The sequence below is a fragment of the Macrotis lagotis genome, chromosome 1 (genome assembly GCF_037893015.1).
Source record: "Macrotis lagotis isolate mMagLag1 chromosome 1, bilby.v1.9.chrom.fasta, whole genome shotgun sequence".
NCBI lineage: Eukaryota > Metazoa > Chordata > Mammalia > Peramelemorphia > Peramelidae > Macrotis > Macrotis lagotis.
Genome location: NC_133658.1, coordinates 170278483 through 170296937, shown reverse-complemented (window position 1 = coordinate 170296937; position 18455 = coordinate 170278483). Strand labels below are relative to the sequence as shown.

The 18455-nt window shown below is 37.4% G+C and overlaps 1 long non-coding RNA gene across 2 annotated transcripts in view; it reads right to left on the bottom strand.

The window, feature by feature from the left end:
* The window catches only part of LOC141504397 (uncharacterized), a 164258-nt gene that overhangs the window by 79285 nt on the left and 66518 nt on the right, over window positions 1–18455 (bottom strand). For both annotated transcript variants that reach the window (XR_012473350.1, XR_012473351.1), the window contains exon 2: window positions 15358–15473. This is a non-coding gene — a long non-coding RNA (uncharacterized LOC141504397). The remainder of the gene's footprint in view (window positions 1–15357; window positions 15474–18455) is intronic.

Sequence of the window (18455 nt, the reverse complement as noted above, 5' to 3'; positions counted from 1 at the left end):
TTATATAATTGTAAGATTTTATATATATGTGTGTCTGTATATGTATATGTATATGTATATGTATATGTATATGTATATGTATATGTATATGTATATGTATATGTATATGTATATGTATATGTACATCTTATTCTGCAACCTAAATCCATTTTCTCTCATGGACAATATCTTTCACTATCAGTCCTCATGAATCATGAATGATCATTGGGATTATAGTTATTTCACCTTTCAAAGTTTATTTCTTCAATGTTGCTATTTTATAAATTGTTCTCCTGGTTCTGCTCATTTTAATCTTCAGTTTATAAAAATCTTAATTTTTATAATATTGATAGTACAATATGATTTTTTCTTTGCTTAGATCCCTTAGATTCCTTAGATCAGTCCACAAAAGTCTTTTCATGTCTTTTAGAAATTGTCTATTTTGGGGCAGCTAGGTGGTGTGGTAGATAAATTACTGGCCCTAGAGTCAGGAGGACCTGAGTTCAAATTCAGCCTCATACACTTAGTAATTACCTAGTGTGTGACCTTGGGCAAGTCATTTAACCTCATTGCCTTGCAAAAAAGTAAAAAAAATAAATCATTTGTTTCTTAATTTCTCAAAACAACAATATTCTATTACATTTATGTACCATATCTTATTCAGCTATTCACCAACTGATGGTCACCTTTCTATTTTTTAATTATTTTTTCATCACAAAAAGTACAACTAAAATATTTTTGTCTTTTTCTTCTTTTTTTTTTGATCTCTTTGAATCTAGGTCTAAAGGCACTGTTTAGTAGTAAATTGTTTTCTAAAATGCTTGTACCTACAGTGTATCAATATAACTATTTTCCCACAACAATCTGATAGGTGTGAAGTCGGATGTCAAAATTGCATTTATTTGCATCCTTCTAATTAGCAGTAATTTGGAGCATTTAAAAAATTAGGTTTCTTCTTTTGAGAATTTCTTGTTTATATCAATAACCCATTTATCAAATGAGGAATGAATTTTATTCTTGTAATTTGAATCAATTCCTTCCATATCTTGGAAATGAAAATTTTATTAGAGAAACTTGCCACCAAGATTTTTTTTTCCAGTTACTTGTTTCTCTTTTGGTTTCAGTTGTATTGAATTTGTTTGAAAAGCCTCTGAAATTGTATATAATTGTAATTACCTATTTTTATCTTCTTTATTTTTGCTTTATTTGTAATGAATTTTCAGCCAAATATCTTATTCCAATTTCTCTAATTTGTTTATAATGTGATCTTTTATATCTAGATCATTTACCCATTTGGATATTATTTTTGTATAAGGTAGAACATGTTGGTCTAAATTGAAATTATTACATTTTGCTGTTTAAAATTCCCAGAAGTTTTGTCAAATAGTGAATCCTTATCCCAATAGTTAGGGTTTTTTGGGTTTATTGAATACTAAAGTACTAGCAAATTGTTTAGGCAGAGGTATTTTGAAAAAGTGCTGGTCTCAGACACTTACTAGCTGAATGATTCTGGGCAAGTCACTTAATCCTGTTTCCCTCAGTTTTCTCATCTATAAAATGATTTGGAGAAGGAAATGACAAGTCATTCCAGTATCTTTGCCAAGACTGAAATGACTGAACAACATGTTTCTGCTCAGGCTTGGCTATGCCATGTTCAATTAGCATTTTCAGAGAAAGAAAGGTGGACTTTGATGATCTGTGAGATTGGTTTCATTTCATTCTGGGAGTACAATTTCATTGGTGTAATAGAAAGAAATCTTATTTGGAGTAAAGGGTTTGAAACTACTTACTAGTTTGTTGATCTGGGACAAACCCACTTAATTTACAGCAGGGAAACTTGGACTCTGCCCCTGGCTTTGTGGTCTACCAACCCCTTTTATTTTATCTTGCTTGTGGTTACTTTCTTTAGCCTTCTTAGGTTTTCCCCTATCTCTCTTAGTCTTGTTTTTATGTCTTGTCATACTGGTTAGTTCCTTGAAGGCAGATACCAACTAGTTTGTTTATAATTCCAGAACTATTACCCTTCCCCCTCCCCCTTTCTCCCCCTTCCCCCCCTTCCCCCCCTTCCCCCTCTTTCCTTCCTTCCTTCCTTCCTTCCTTCCTTCCTTCCTTCCTTCCTTCCTTCCTTCCTTCCTTCCTTCCTTCCTTCCTTCCTTCCTTCCTTCCTTCCTTCCTTCCTTCCTTCCTTCCTCATTTTATCCATCACTTCTTTAAGTACAGATGGTCATCAACCTCTCCAGTTTACTGGAAGGCAAACTGCAGCCTCCACACCCATTTTTTCTCTTGCTCAACCTTCTGAGTTCTGAGCTCCTGATAATTATTCAACAAACACTTATTAAATATATGGTACGTGTCCAGAGACCAGGCTGCTTGTTGGGGATGCAGATATGAAGAATGAAATAGTTCCCTCCTCCCCACCTCCCCCATTGCTGTTGGTTTGCAATCATTTCACTGGGGTTTTCTGGGCAAAGATTCTCTCATGGTTGCCATTTCCTTCTCCAACTCATTTTACAGATGAGGCAAATTAGGGTTAGGTGATATACGCAGGGTCACACATCTGTAAATGTCTGAGCCCAGATTTGAACTCAGGAAGATGAGTCTTCCTGACTTCTGGACTGATAGACTCTATCCATTCTGCCACCTGCTTGTTGTCTTTCAGCTCTCTCTTGCTTTGCCTCATACAGAGTTTCTCTCCTATTTTCTTTCCTACACTTTCTTTCTGTAAACACACTCAGTATCAAACCTCCTTTAGACCTAGGGATTAGATTCTTCCATCAAACACTTGAGTATGTCTCGTATTAACAGCATGCCTCTTAAAGGGGCCTGGGAAATGGCAGACAGCTCTCATCTTGTACTACTTCTAGGACACAGCTTTTGTATAGTTCAACCCAGGCATCTCCAGATTTGAACATGATGTATCTGTTAAACATTGTCTGAAACTTCTGCTTAGGCTGTTCCTAGTAGGGACAAGGACTGTCATAATTGGGTACTTTCTTTGTCCCTCCAGCATTCTTTTAGGCTGTCTTCATCAGTTCCTACTAAGTTATTAGAACAATCATATAGCCAATTTAATGTTACTTTACCCTGGGCAGAAATTATATTTGCTATTAAATAAAAATAATCTAATATATTACAAAGTAAAATAGATGTGATCTATGTGATTGATCAATTTTAGTGTTGAATATTTGAGGTTGCTTGAACTTAAATAGATATAACATTTCTCAAATAAGGATATATTGTTAATAAGGGACTCTGTCAAATGCCATAGGACACTTATATCAATACACTTGTGTTTTCTGCTTTCGAACTTTCTCTATGGACCTTCTTACTAAAGCAATAAAGTTATTCCATTAACATCACAATTTTTCCCATTATGGTTTTGATTTATAGTAGGTTGGTATAAGAAATTAAATGAGAATTTTGGGGAGTTTTGCAGAAGCTTTAATCATGTGAAAATCAACAGAAAAGGTTTAGAAACTCAGAATGCATAAAAATATGTATGTAAAATATAATCTATAATCAAATACTTAACCTAAATATTACAAGGTAAAAAAGAAAAAAAATCCAGGCTTCTTCTCTGATATGAAGACAGGGACAAATTTTTTTTTCTATTCTTTAAAAATTAAATTAAATTGGGGTAGCCAGGTGGTGCAGTGGATAGAACACCGGCCCTGGAATCAGTAGGACCTGAGTTCAAATCAGACCTCAGACACTTAATAATTGCCTAGTTGTGTAACCTTGGGCAAGTCTTTTTTTTTTGTTTGTTTGTTTTTAGGTTTTTGCAAGGCAAATGAGGTTAAGTGGCTTGCCCAAGGCCACACAGCTAAGTAATTATTAAGTGTCTGAGACTAGATTTGAATCCAGGTACTCTTGACTCCAAGGCCAGTGCTGTATCCACTATGCCACCTAGGTGCCCCAGGGCAAATCACTCTTAACCCCATTGCCCTAAATAAAATAAAATAAAAATATTTTCTTCCTGGTTACATGCAAAACAAGTTTCAAAATTCACCTTCAAACTTTGAGTTTGAAATTCTTTCCCTTCCTTCTACTCTACTCCCCCTCACTGAGAAATCAAGTTACTTGGTATAGGGTAAAAATATGTTGTCATGAAAATTATTGTTCCAGTAGTCTTATTGTAAAAGTAAACATAATTTCCCCCTTCTTCCTCCCACCCCCCACCCCAAGAGAAACTTTGAGAAAAAGCATGCTTCAGCCTTATTCAGATGCTATGAGTTCTTTTGGGATGGATAATATTCTTTATCATAATTCCTTCAGAGTTCCCTTGGGTCATAGTATTGCTGAGAAATGTAGGTCACTGACAGCTAATCATTCTGCAATATTGCTGTTACTTTGCATAAAGTACATTTCCCATTGCATCTGCTTATGTTGGTTTTTTCTGGGAGTGTCCTGTTAATCATTTCTCATATTAGAACATCATTTTATCTCAATCACATTCCACAGTTTGTTCAACCATTCCCCAACTGCTGGACATCCCCTCAGTCTTCAGCTTCCCATCACCAGAAAAGAGCTGCTATAAATATCCCTATACATATAGGTTTTTTCCTTTCCATATTTCATTTTTTCTGGAATATAGATCTATTGGTGGCATTGGTAGACCAAAGGGGTAGGCATGGTTTTATAGACCTTTGGACATAGTAACAAATTGTTCTACAGAATTATTGAATCCTTTCGCAACTACTCCAATAGTGTATCAATTCTCAATTTCCCCACATCCCTTCCAATTTTTGTCATTTTCTCCTGTTCTATTAGCTAAAACAGGGGGTATAAGGTAGTACCTTGGAATTATTCCAACCACATTTCTCATATCAATAGTGAGTTAGGACATTTGAAAAAAAATCATTTAAAGAGATTGTATTGACAATCTCATTTGAAAACTGTTCATATCTCTTGATCATTTATCAATTGGGGAGTGGCTCTTATTTTTTTTTTATAAATTTGACTCAGTTCTCTATGCTTGAGAAATGAGGTCTTTATCACAGAAACTGGTTTTAATATATATTTTTTCCTACAATTGCTATTGCTGACTGTATTTCCCTTCATCCTATTCTCCCCATTTATTCTATTCTCTCTCTCCTTTCACCCTGTCCCTCCTCACCCTGTCCCTGTTTTGCATCTGAATACCCCCTCCCACAATCTTCCCTCCCCTCTACAACCTACCCCCCCCCCCCTCAGACTGGCTTCCCTTTTTCTTATCCCTTCCCTTTCCTATTTTTTCTAGGGTAAGATAGATTTCTATAGCCAATCGAGTGTGTATGTTATTTCCTCTCTGAGCCAATTCTGATGAGAGCAAGCCTCACTCACTCACTCCTCACCTTCTCCCTCTTCTACTCCACTGTCTCTTTTATGTGAAATAACTTACCCCATTCTACCTCTTCTTTCCCTTCCTCCCAGTACATTCCTCTCTCACCCATTAAATTCATCCTTTTAATATATGAGGGCCAAAAATTTTTTACATGGATTTTCCTGATTACAGGATCCTCTGTGATGCTGAAGAGATAAGTATTCTCTTTATAAAAACTACAGAACAGTGGAAAAAAGAGCTAGATTTGCAATAAGAAGATCTGGGTTTGCCTCTCTTTTCTATGTGAATTTCTATGTCTCTTAAATTTTTTTGGATTCATCATCCTCATTTATAAAATCAGGAGGTTGGAAGGGATGACCCTTCCAGACCCTTATAAATACATGATCTTATGAATTTTCATCTTGACTCCTCAGGGCTTTCCTCCTGCTTGGCCAGGGTGATCACCTAGGGGAAAGACCCTACCATCCATCTCTGAGTCTTTTTTCAGAGGGACCCACCTCTCACCACCATCTTCTTTCTCCTGATTGGGCTACCCAATTCCCTGGACAATAGCTGGACTACTTTCTACCTGCTGTCAGTGCACTGACCATTTGAGGGAGAGCTATCATCTGTTTGATTGTTAGCCTCCCTCAATGAACTGTTGTCAATGTGCCTGAGCTCATCAATATGCTCCCATTCACCTCTATACTTCCTATTCCAGGGATTCTGAACCCCTGCTGGCCAATGTACAAATCCCAATACATGTCCCCAACTACCTACTCCTTTATACTCATTCACTAACCATTCTCTTCCCTAATATCCCACTTTCGATCTGTTTAGCCCTTCCAATGTGTCCTTTGTGGGAAAATTAAGATTGATCCTTTATCATCTTCTTATTGATCCTATTTACAAGTAATTGACTTTGTCTTCTGTAACTGTTTAAATCATGGATCACTGTCTCTGAACTTAGTTTATATTGTAGTTGGCCTGTTATGAGTTAATTTTAGATATACAGTTCTCCTGCTAATTGCTGATCTATTCTTGTTTCAAGGAATTTTGCTAATCTTGGGGAATGTTGAGAAAGAGAGTCAGGTATGATATATTTTTCCCACCAAGAGATCCTTCAAGGTTTGCTGGTCAAAAGTCTGAGGTACCATCTAGCACTTGAACTCAAGTAATGAACATTTCTTAGTCTCAGGAGAGAAGAAGGGGTGATGGGGGAGCTCATTGCTAGTGCCCATTAACAAACTTTCAACCAATCTTGTTGTTCCTTGTGTCTTTTGTAACTATAATCATGCTGTTTTCAATTCCATGATGTTATCAACTCTGTTTTGCATTTCATAAAACCTATATAAGGGGAACCTCTTGCTCAGAGTCTTTAGCATAAATGGAGGCAATCCATTGATCTATTTATGGACAGATAGAAAGTCCCTGCTAATAAATATTATCTTGCTCAGAAATTTGCCCTAATATACCTTTTAGTTAAATTCTAATGGAAACTTCTGAAATGCTTCTTCCTCCATAATTTACAAATGTGTTTACATTTTTCTTTTCTTTCTTTTTGGCAAGGCAATGGGGTTAAGTAACTTGTTCAAGGTCACACAGCAAGGCAATTATTGAGTGTCTAAGGCTGGATTTGAATTCAGGTACTCCTGACTCCAGGACTGGTGCTCTGTCCATTGCACCACCTAGTCACCTAAATGTGCTTACATTTTAATCCTTTTCCTTTCTTATTCATTCCACTTTTGAGACTCATTGAGACCTGGCTTCCTTCTGATGTTACTGCTTTACTTGTCACCCTTTTCTGTACTGGCTTTCCTTACATATCTCATCTTCCAATTTCCCTCTGATGGTGAGAGAATCAATATATTTCTTCCTCAAAACCATTTTGAGACCCTCTTTCTACCACATTTAGTCAGCAATCTCTCTTTCAGGGTTTGGGTAATCTAAATTTATCACTCAATACAGAAAGAAAGGGCTATTATCTATCAATGCTGAGGTTATTCTCCTTCCTTCCTTCCTTCCTTCCTTCCTTCCTTCCTTCCTTCCTTCCTTCCTTCCTTCCTTCCTTCCTTCCTTCCTCAATGGATTCAGCTCATAGTATTTCTCTTCACTCCAACTATTGCCCTTGTTCTAGGGAACTTCAACATACTTATTAATTTTCTCTTGAATTCCCTGACTTCCCAATTGTGAATGAAGACTAACCCTGATTATGTGAGATGTTTTTACTCATCTTCATCTCCCTTTCCCGCTTTCTTCTATCCCAGTGTATTTCTTTTTTCCTCCTATTCCATTTTTCTTTTAAGATAATCAAGACATTACAGAACTACTTCAAGGCCATCTATCTAATTAGACTCTCTTGATAATCCCTGATGCTGAACGGGGTGAGAGTGCAAGAGGAATGATCTAATATCTTCCAATAGAAGGTAATCAGGTTATCCTTGTTTAGTGATTGTTCATATTGACAGTTTTATCTTTCTTTTGACCCAGATATTTATTCTTCAAAGTTTATATACAACTTTGGTTTTTTCATCAGTAATGTTTGGTAGTTCTTAATTTCATTAAAGGTCTATTTTCACTCCTCTAGGATTAGATTGTTTTATTGAGTTATGAGTTCTTGACTATAAATATATATTCTTTGCTTTCTGAAACACTGTATTCCAAGATCCTTGTTTCTTTATAGACTGGGTGATAAATGCCATTTGTGCCTCTTCAGTGTCTCATATTGTTGTTTCTTTGCTTTGGAAATTCTGGATTTGGGCTATAATGTTCTTGGGATTCTCAATTTGATATTTCTTTCAGGAGTTGACTAGTGAATTCTTTCTAGTTCTACTTTGCCCTCTGGTTCTAAAACATTTGGGTAGTTTTCTGATTTCTTGAAATTTGGTATCTAGACTTATTTTTATTTTGGTCATGGCTTTCAGGTAGTCTAATAATTCTTACACTTTCTCTCCTTGCTCTATTTTGTAAGTTACTTCTTTTGATAAAATATCTTATATTTTCTTCTATTTTTCAGTCTTTTATTGTTTTAATGTTTTTGTTAAAATCATTAGCTTCCACTTGGTGTAGTCTAATCTGTTGCTTGGTCAAAAGTTTTGTACCTTTTCTGTCAAGCTGTTATTCACCTTACAATTCTTTCTTCCACAGTTTTCATTTATTTTTTATTTTTTTCTTCATCTGGCACTTTTCATTTATTTAAAAACTTTCTTCATCTGTTCCAGGAACTCTAGTTGAACTTGTACTCAAGCTATATTTTTCTTTAAGGTTTTCTTGTCATTGTTTTAGAATCACTCCTGGATTTGTGTCTTTGACTATCCCTGTCCCCGTTATAGCTTTTTTTTAATGGTAGGATTTCTTTTTTGCTTACTCATTTTTCCAGTCAACTTTCTGATTCTGGAATTTATGTTAGTACTGGACTCTGCCTACTTTTGTAGGGAAGCTCTGGGATGTTCATGCTGTTGCTTCTTTGGGTTACTGAGTGTTATATTATTCCAGAATCTAAGGGACAGCTCAGATTGGGGACCTATAGACTTTCAGTGCTCCTTAAGTGGTCTGATCAAGGGAAAAGCTTTATTGTTGCTCCTCTGTAACTCTGAATTCCTCATATGGATTTGGTTCTGAGCAATAAGTCTATGGGCTTACCCCTTTTGGAGTTTCAGTAGATTCAATCAGCTGGAAAAATTTTGTTGGTTCAAAGTTCTAGTAGGCTTCCTTTTGGCCTGGAATTCTTAGCCTGGCTATTCTTTTGTAGGCTTCAGATTGAGATGGAAATTGGAACAGAGACCCTACTCAATTCCTGAGGTTTGAGCCACATAGTGTTTCTGTTTGCTTCTGAATTTGCTTTTAGCTCAATATACATTCCAGACCATTCCTCATCCTTGAATGGATGTCTTCTCTTCGGTTTGCTCGAGATCTTTGACCCAAAGCTGGTAGGGAATGACAGAGATGCTAATTGGCACCTATCCCTGCACCCCATATAAGTTTAGGTTCCTTTCTTCTGAATCTGGAACATTTTCTTGCTCTCATCTCATATACTGTATTTCTAAGGGATTCTGAACTTGGCTTGAGGAGAATAGGACAAGAATCTTGACTGATCATTCTAGTCTCTGAGAGGGATGCTGGATTTTTATGTCACCCCAAATATCCCTGGTCTAGGGGTACAAGAGGTTCAAAAAAAGGGACTCTTCTTTAGTTGATTCTAAGGAAGGAGGGCAGAGTATTCTTTAGCTTATATCTGTCAGTTTGACCCTTTCACACCAAATGCTATTACACAAAAGGCCATCACAAATAATGAGTAGTGAGTGAACCTGTATATCCAAACAAAATAGAGAATATAAATTGGTGACATTCTATATATTGGAATATTCTAGAAAATAAGCAAAAAGTGAATGTACTCTCTATCTGGAAGTGGGATCTTTCAGTTCAAACTAACAAAGCAGTCCAATCATACTTAAAAGGAAATTCCTTGAAATTTCAAAAAAGGCAAAAGGCTGGAAATCAGGGACATGTTGAGAAAGTTTCTTTTCTTACTGTCTGAAGCTTAGAAAAGTCCTTTTCTCTATACTCCCTTGAGTCTCTCTATGAAAGTCTAGAACTATACATTTTTCTCTTGAGGAATCTCTCCTTTCAAAGTAACTCTCACAAAAACTCACCTTGCTCAGGCAGATGCGTGGAATTCCCTAAATGACATGTAAAGTCTCTCAGGCTTAGATGCTTGGGTTACATATATCTTGTATATATCTAGTTATTTTCATGTTGTTCCCTCATTAGAATGTTGGGGTAAAAAGGGGGATTCACTGGGAATGTGAGTTCCTTGGAGACAGGAATTGCTTTTACTTTTGTTTGTAGCCCCAGTACTTTGCTAAGTACCTGGCAAATCATAAATACTTAATAAATGTTTGTTCAGTGACTGCTTCCAGGACTTGCAGAAGCCAAATAAGCTTCAAACCAAGCTCAAAAGGTCACACTAGTCTTGGGAAGACACTTTTGGGGAGGAAGACACCTCTTTTTTTCAGAACTCCCAAGTCCCTACTTCCATCCTTCTAATATTCCCTAGGGAACTTGTTCCCAGAATATTTTGAGACTTCTACTTGTGAGTTACCATGGCAACCACTAGGTGGCTTCTGATTTCCTCAGAATTTGCATCTCTAAGAACTAGGAAAACAAATAAAACCTGGTCAGATTTTATTTCATTTTTCTCAAGGATGTGCTCCCTCCCTCCTTCCCCATTCCTCCCTCCCTCCCTTCCTCCCTCCTCCTCCTCCTCCTCTTCTTCTTCTCCTCCTTCCCCTCCTCTTCCTTATTTCCTCCTCTTCTTTTTCCTCCTTTTTCTCTTTTTTCTTTCTTCCTTTCTTCCTCCTCCTCTTCCTTCTCCTCTCCTCTTCTTCCTCCTCCTTCTTTCTTTTCTCCTCCTCTTCCTCCCCATCTCTATCTCTTTCTGATTCTGTCTCACCTTTCTGTTTCTATATCTCTCTCAGAAAATATCAAGGAAGTCACAAATCCTCCTTTGAGATAGGATGGGGGGGCAGAGTAAAAGCCTACAAATATGAATAAAATTGGGGTTGTGAAATTAAACTGGTTATCAGATTGAATCATTATTGAATATATTCATTGGATTATATTGATATATTCATTATTAGATTACAACTTTTTAGAAAGCAATTGTGTATGTTTATTTTAAAAATTATTATTTACATTAGCATTTTTTAAAATCATGTGACCCCAAAGACACTGTGGGGTAAAAACATGTGAGGCACCATTGCTACCCTCAAGAGATTTATCATCTAGAAGGAGGATTTAAGACATATTCATATGAAAACATTACCAGACAGACAGGGAGCATATGCTAATAAACTACAAATGAGTCAGGTAGAATTTTGTCCTCAAATTTTAAATCTAGAAAACTTCAAGATAATCTATAGTTTTCCATAGTGATTCCAAGAGTGGTGGACTAACAAAGTATAAATTTCCTAGAGAAGGTGTCATTTAAACTGGATCTTTACAGATGAGTAGGGTTTGGATAGCTAGAAAGGAAGGAAGTGGATATTCTAGGTGAAGGAAGTGTTTTGAGAATGGAAATTGGGGTAGGAAAATCAAAAGTACATTGTAAGTACAATATGTATATTATTTTATCTCAAGTAAATGGCTCACTTATGGATGTGGGGTCACTGTACAAAAAGGGGACCAGCTCTTCCACTTATTACTTATATGAGAGCAGATATTTTTGCCTTTCTGGGTCTCATATCTTCATCTGTAAAATGGTGGGGTTGTATTAGATGACTTTTAGGGTCCCCTCAAACTCTATGAATCTATGAAAGTCATATGAGATGAGTTAGGAAAGGTAGATTGTACCAGTGATAGAATTAAATACACTTGAGTTTGGGTTTCCTGCATGCAATTAGAAGCCATCACAGGTTTTTGAGCAGGGGAATGTATGGTAGCAAAATGTACTGCTTTAAGAAGATAAATCCGTAAGATTCAGGGAAAGGGGAAAGGCTAGAGGTCAAGAGGTCAGGATCCATCTCTTGCAATAGTCTGGTTATGACATGTTATGAGCTTTGTAGGGGCTTAGTCCATAAGTAATAAAGCCCTGAATAGCGTGCAAAAGCTTTTGTCGAGCTATTTTTTGTCCTAGTGCTGATGTAAATCATGAGTTTATCTTCAACAGGGGTTTAGAAAAGCCAGCTGTCAAAGCTTACAGAGGGGAAAATACCAGATTAAAACCAGACGCTCCAGTAGTCGACTCGTAGGCATTCTCCTTCACTTAGTGTTATCCTTGGTGACGGATGCTCTGATGCCCTGCTATTCTGAGCATCCTCCTTTCATTTCCCTTCTTAGAGGGTAGAATCTAAAATGACAACATTCCTGTCTGAATCAGGTGTCCTTCAGGCTAAGGTCACTCTCCCTGAGTTCGATTCCCAGCCTGACCAGGGGCTGAAGACAGCATGAAGAGAGTTCCTTGAGGATTCAGATCTGGTGTGTCAAATCTGTGTCTCCATCTTCTTGACTGTCCATCATCCAGAACAGCATCTTGCACACAGTGGGGGCTTAATGTTTATTGGATTGAATTGTCAGTCAAGTAGGGGCACAGCATGTGTTTGTAACTTGTCTAGATGAAAGTGAATTTGGATTTTTATAAGGGAGACACTCTGGTAATGGAGGGTAGGTGGCAGCAAAGGGCTACTAGCCATTTGGAGAGTTGATTGGCTTCTTTTATATTCTACTTGTCAAAGATAAGCCTGTAGACTGGAAGCTGTGTGAGCCCGATTCTCTTTTCCTAGACCGGATTGCACTTCCAAGCAAGTTAGTTTGCCACACAGGAATCCAGCATCCCCTTTTAGGGTCCTTTGATCCCTGATGGCAAGGATACTGGGATCCCTGATATCGTGGTGCCCAAGGGATCTTGTCAAATTAACAGATGTCCCTGTTTTGGTAGCATAGCCCTAGGGGGATGTATACTTTGTGTCAAAGACTACAGAATGTGATAATTTTGCAAGATCTTCTCAGAAACATAGCTACAAGGGACCAGGCATATACATATACTGAAAGCTAGTTGCCACCAACAAAATCCTCTAAACATTTTTCCTCTAGAGAGATGACTAAAGGCAGTTGCGGGAGATGCAATGGAGTGCTGGATCTGTAGTCAGGAAAACCCGAGTTCAAATCTACCTCATATACTTATTAGGTGGGTGATCTTTGACAAGTTTCTGAATTCTGCCCCAGTTTTCTCAACTGTAAAAATCTATTTCCCAGGGTTGTGCAAATCAATGAGAAAGTTGTAAAGTGCTTTGCACAATATCCCACCCATCACAGGTACTCATTAATGCTTGTTCCTTTTCCCTCCCTTTCTCTTCCTCTACTCAAGTAGTGCTATATAGCTGTGAAGAGATCTCATCTGGCTCACTTAGTCTCCCGCTTTGTAACATTATGCATTTGCAGCAAAATGGGTTAGTGCATATACTGACCATGAGATTTGTTTGCAGCTTCAGAGAGGAAGAGGGGGGTTGGTATCTTTTCCTCTGCTATCTCAACAAATACTATCTCCCTACCTATCTTGCATCCCTGATTGTAGTAACATTCCCAGCTGTCCTGTTTCCTAAACTGTTCAGTGAGGAAAGATTAGACTATTCCAACAAAGCTAGCAAACTAAGATGAAGATAAATTAGGGAGGAGACTGAGGTTTGGGAGAGCTCCATGTCTGCACCTTGGATCAAATGATCTGTGATATCATGATGGAGGACACAGAGTCAGAGAAGACTAAGAGCTATGGGTGAAAGTTGGAATGAAGCAAATTTAGACTAGATGTCCGGGGAGAAAGACAACTTCCTCAGAAGCAGAGGTCTCAAAGTAGAACAGCCTATCTTGGGAGGTTTCTGTTCTCCTTCATTGACAAGAATCAATCCAAGGCTGGGCAATTATTTAATCAATATGTTATAGTGAGGACTGTGGTTTAGGGATGATTGGACTAGATAATCATTGAAGTTTCTCCTAAATCTAAAATTAGTAGTTCTGTAAGAAAATAAAAAAAAACATCATTTATTATTAGCTCTGGACACAAAAGGGCAGCTAGGTAGTACCATAGTGCTGAGTCTGGAGTGAGGAAGAGTCTTCTGAATTCAGATGATCCTGGCTACTTCATTAACATTAACTTTGCCTCAATTTCTTCAGCTTTGCCCCCAAATTCCAACAAAATCAAAACCCTAATGGGGTCATGAAGAGTTGGACATGACTGAAAACAACTAAACAACAGCATAGACATCAAAAATGACTTATCCAGGATAAGGTGAATGATGTGACCCTCTTGGAAGCGGCATAGCAGAGGATGATCTTATAACAGTAAGACCTGGTTTTGTGGGCTGTGTTTGGATGCTTATTAGCTGGGTGACCCTGGACAAGTCAGTTCTCTAAACTGCTCTATAAGTTCAGATGTAATAAAAGTAGGTGGCAAACTACATTGGTGAAGGAGTGTCTCCTCATCCTGGAGCTCCCTAAACCAAGGAAATTATCACAAGTCTAGTTCCTGTCTCTAATGTGAAACGATTGTATTAAACGAGATTTAAGGTTCAACTCTATAACTTGACATGACGCAGTGCTATGTCTTGTTGAGTCTCAGTTCTTGTAAAAGTCAGAAGCGATTCATTTTTGTTTTTGTTCTTCCAAGAGTTATTATGGCAGTGACAGGCAGGGAGACCCTTTGGCCTTGGCATATTAAATTGAACACCTCATTGGGGAAGGACAGAATTGAATTTTTTTCCTTTAAAGTTTTCACTATAACCAAAGAGATTTAGAAGTGTTTCTAAAGTTTGATTATACCTTAGTTTTAATTTTGGTTTTCTATCATTCCTTTTCATTCTAGACAAAAGGAGAATCTGTCAGTCAATAAATATTGAACAAGGACCCACTATGTGCCAGGCAATATATTAGACTCTGGATCACTTGACTCCTCCCTCCCTACCTCTGTGAAAGTTTTAATGTCAGAGAAAGCATGAAAATAGAGGGAGCTAGCTGGAAAAGTATATAGAAGTTAGACTTGGAGTCAGGAAGACTTGGGTTCAAATCCTGTCCTCACACACTAGTTGTGTGACCTTGGACAAATCATTTAACTACTGTCTGCCTCAGCTTGCTCATCTGTAAGAGACAATGCTAGCATCTAGCTCCCAGAGTTCTTGTAAGGATTAAATAATATTTGTAAAATATTATATAAATGTTTATCATTATCATCATCATTATTAACATCATCATAACATTAATAGCCCCTGTCTCCTAGGGTTGTTGTGAAGATCAACTGAGATAAAAATTGTAGAGTTTAGCACAGTATTTGGAACATATTAAGCCCTACTTAAATATTAACTATTAGTCCGATACCGGCAAATGGGCTGAGTGCTTTCTTCCCTCACTGGATAATAATAATAATAATAATAATAATAATAATAATAATAATAATAATAATAATAATGAATCAACTTTGAAAACAATTGCATATTTGGGGTTCTGAAGCTTTTTGATTGATGACAAACCTTTCTTGTTGCTGTCAGTCATGAGTGACCAGTGTCTCTGAAATGATACTCTGAACTTACCCATACTGGTTTAGTCTTGGAGGGAGTTCACTAAATTCTTTGCTGCATGCTCCTATTCAGAGATCCCCTGGGAGTATCAGAATTTGCTTTTTCTTTGCCCTACTTTATTTTTGTTTCTGAAAGAAATAGCAAAAAAAGACCCTCAGCCACTATGTAGGTATCCTGGCTAACAATATATTGAACAGTTTTTAACTCAAAAAACATATAAGTTTCCCAACTGGACATATAAATTCCCAACTGAATCTATATATGACTGAGGGAATTCTTTTATTTGCTGGTGAGCCTTGGATCTAAATATTCCAGGATTAATAGTACTATCAGGGGGTTGAGGTACCTTGAGCTCCACCTCCACCATTTCTCTAGGAGAAAGCACTGGGAATTGACCCAGACTTTACTCTCTTTTCCTGGTCCACATTTATTCCTCTAGATCATAACTATCCTGCTTTGTTCCTTAGATCTAGAGCTCTCTTGATTCAGAATCGCTTCTATTGCAGATGGTTTCCCTGGAGACCATGGACTTCTTAGAAAGGACATGTGATTTACAGGTTTTCTGAATTCTTGTGAGCAAACAACTGTCTTCCCTCTGTTCCAATTCCTAGGTCATATTCTTTTCTCTGTCTCAGCCCCCTTGGTTGCCATGATTTCATGACCAACGTGATGCTTATCATCTTGATGATCAAGACATTGCTGAAACTCATTATCTACTCTTTTCTTGCTCCTTTGTTGCTTCTCTACCCTCCTGACTCCTCATTTTACATCTCAAATTGCTCCCTTAGGTTGCTGAGTTCTAACGGGTGAAGAATTTTATTATTGGAGGATAGGGCTAGAACACGAGTCAATGACTGGTCTACAGTGTGTTAAGTTCCCATTGTACAAACTGATCCCAAGTATCTGGATCCTGTACACATAATACAAAAGTTTCTAATAAATTTCTTGCCACATTTTAAGGATATTGGCCATTTTGAGAAACTGAAGATGAATTTTGAATCTCTGGGTGATTTAAAAATGCTTTAAGTTTGTATGGGAATGCTTTCAACTCTCAGTCATATTACTATTTGTTAACCATATTTTCGTAATGTCTTTTGTAGAACCCTTGTACCACATGGATCTCCATAAAGTTAACCCAGATTTGAGGCATTCAATGGATCAGCATCCACAAAGCTATAGTTTGTGAACCTTCATCAACAAATCACATCAGGGTAGACTAGAAATTCTTTAGTCTATAGAGGCTATTGGCCACCACATAGTTAAAGGCAGTGATCTCAAGGCTAAGATTATATCTATTCTTTTGACTCTGTTTTATGCTAATTTGATGTCCATTAGACAGGTTTAGAAAATCCTTGATAGCTTCCAGTTTAGCTCCTAATGGGAATATTGTGTTCACAATTTCAGTGTCCAAAAACTATGTACCTCTTCCTCCCATCCCCATCCAAATCTCAGGGAAGTTATTAGAATCTAGGAGTACAAAGTTCACTTTACCAAAGATTGCTTTTGATTGACATTCACATGAGTCAAGAAAAATAGGAAGTGATGAAGGCAAGATCAATTCAATTCAACATTATAAAATTCATTGCAACATTATTAACTGCCTAATATATGCAATAAACTGTATCTACCCTCTTGATTCATATTCTTGTCTTTATTAAATATATTTTCCAGCAACACTACCATCAAATCTCTAGGCCTTTGTTATGTATTCTGATCAGTGCAAAACCTCATGGTTCAGTGAACAGAGTGCTAGGTCTGGAGAGTGGAAGACCTGACTTCAAATTCAGCCTTGGAAACATACTAGTCATGTGTCTCTGGGCCAGTCACTGGGCTAAGTTAACTCTACCTCATTTTCTTCAGTTGTAAAATGGAGATAATAATTACATTTATCTCACAGAATTGATGGGAGGATTGACACAAAATAAGCACAATGCTCATTCCTTTCCCTTCTCACTTTTCTTCCCTTTTCCCCTTTTATCTTCATTTCACAGATCAGCTGAACTGAAAACCAGGGAGATTCTGTTATTTACTTAAGAGCTCAGTGAATTTATGGTAGAACAGCACGGGAAATCCAGTTCCTGATTCTTAGTTCAGTGCTCTCCCAATTGCATGGCAATGCGATCTTTCACCCTAAGAAATTACTGGGACAGGGAGGGTTGGCATTACCCTGATTATGACTGATCCATCACAGCTTGGATCTGTTACAGCCTCAAATGTTGGTGGCAGAGTACCACCTCATTCCAGAGCAAGTCTAGGCTTCACCACAAAAGCACTTACATAGTCCATGGCAGACCATTTGCCTTGCTGGCACTATTGGGTACTTTGGACCCTGAAATATTGTGGGTAATTGGCAAAGACTCAACACCAGTCACTGTAATTCTTTGGTATTGATCTGGCCTCCTTTTCTCTTTAGGAGAATACATGATTGTGTCAACACTTATCTCATTAGTTGTCAACAATGTTCTTGAGAAGTGGGGAGATGGCTTAATTGCTTAGAAAGTTGTCTATGTCTCACTGCTCTTCTTTTAGGAGTAGCATTCCTCCACCTGATAAAGTCAATAATGGAGAATTAACATGGGAGCTGTTATCCACACAATATGAAGTATTTGGCCACGTGAGAGACAATAATAAAGCTTGAGAAGAAGCAAGTGATTCCAAAAGATAATTTAGATTTCTGTATCAGTGAACACTTTGAATAATCTGGATTTAAGACTATACTCATTTACTTTGTTTTTTATTTTTTAATTTTATAAAGGCAAGATGCTTTGAAAGGTGCTGCTTTTAGGGATAGACTTCTCAAGCTCCTTTGTTCAAGGTATGATATGGATCACTTGTCCACCCACTAGATCAGTTTCCACATGCTATCTCTGGCTCCAACTCAGTCCCAACCAGGGTAGAGAAAGTTCATGGTGATGTGGGTGATGTGAAGGACACCATGACTATATCCCTTGCAGGAATCTATTTTTAGTACCAGTCTGAATGACTGTTACCTTGAACTGATCTAATGATGGAGCTTAGAAATATTTCTTTCAGTCAAATTTAGATGACAGTGTTTAACTGAGACTTTAGCTTATGTCCTTAAATGGGCTTAAATGTTAGTAGAAATCATT